This window comes from Chrysochloris asiatica, unplaced genomic scaffold (assembly GCF_000296735.1).
Source record: "Chrysochloris asiatica unplaced genomic scaffold, ChrAsi1.0 scaffold00216, whole genome shotgun sequence".
In the NCBI taxonomy this organism is placed as follows: Eukaryota; Metazoa; Chordata; class Mammalia; order Afrosoricida; family Chrysochloridae; genus Chrysochloris; species Chrysochloris asiatica.
The window spans coordinates 786,205-787,839 of NW_006408734.1; positions in this window are offsets into that span (position 1 = coordinate 786,205).

Sequence of the window (1,635 nt, forward strand, 5' to 3'; positions counted from 1 at the left end):
TCACACAGCTTTATATGGGCCTTAGGGACCCTAAGAAGCTTTTAAGTTCACACTGTTAGTATGGTCTTTTCTAAGAAGGTCAGTATGAGAGCAATAGGATTTTCAGAACTTAATTGCATCTGATAAATAATGGCAATTATAAACATTTTAGTATTTCTTTTAATATTTTAGTGATTCTTTTAATTATCACTCAGCACAGGAAATAATTCTGTGACACTCATTTAGGTTTCATTTACTGAAACATTCATTAAACGGAAAGTGCAAAGCCAGAATTCTTCAGTGAAGAATGAACAGTACATGCTTTCTTTTCCTTGTCTGTACTCGAATAGAATCCTCAAACGAGTCCTGTGCTCCATCAAGATAATAAAACCAATTCATTTTGACATTGAGTTGTCTATTGTCCAATACAAAGCAAGTTTTAATATAAAAAGAAGCAAATTATTATTAAAATACAAGAATAAGTCAAAAAGGATTGCAACAAAATCATGGAAGCCTTTATTAAACAAAAATATCAAAAGATGAAGCCATTGTTACTCAACACATCCTTCTATGCACTTCCGAAGGTCATGTTTCCATCTATCTAGCCCTTCTCAAAGAATTATGTGCTCTTTAGTTTATACCATGCCCAAACTGAAGTTTTGGCATCCTCAAGGAACTCAAATTGTGTTCCTTTTTAATGTTCTTTGAGTTTGGGGAACAAAAGAAGTCTGAATGAGCAAGATAGGGCTGTCGAGTAGATGAGGTAAGGCTTCCCAGTGAAATTCTCATAGGACAACACTTGCTATCCTCAAAAAATGACCAGGTACACTCTCATGATGGAAAAAATTTCTTTGGTGCAACTGCCCTGCCATTATTCTCACCAATGCAGTTTTCAATTTTCTTCAAACTACTTGCTGATAAGCTCCCATGATCATCTTATGCCCTTTGAGAAAAATCTATCAAGATTATCCCTTTGGAATTCCCAAAAACATTCACCATAATCTTGTGAGCTGAGTTCTTTTCCTTGCATTTAACTGGTCAAGCAGATCCTCTTGGAAACCATTTTTTTGATTGAACCTTTCTCTGTGGATCATTTCGTAAATCCAAAACTCATTCCTGATTACGGTTAGTTCCATAAAATCATCTTCATTAGCTTTGTTCTTCTTAATATGGAAAGATCACCTCTTTGAGTTACCTGATCTTTGTGACACCCATCAAGCAGAAAGCTTAGGTCAAGATGTTCAGAGAAAATTGAAAATACTGAACTATGTGAGATCCCAACTTCAGTAGCAGTCACAGCAAAGATAATTATATGGTCTTTTTCTGGACTTCAGTCACAGTTTCTTCATTCCTCGAGGTTGATGGTCTTCCCTAACTTGACTCATCTTTGAGGTCTTTTAGATCTTCCTTAAAACACATGATACATCTAAAAGTGTTTTTTTTTCATGTGGGGAACCATTCCTACAACTCTGCTGCAAAGCTTCAATTATTTAGGAATATGTCCACTTGAGTTTTGTTAAAAATTCCATTTTAGCCCTGACCTCAAATCTTTTTTTTCCATAGCATAAAAAAGTATACTTTTGAGCCTCTGTATTACATAAGACTATAGGTGGAATCCTGAACAGCATCCAGAATCTTCAGAGGTGGGAAATTTCC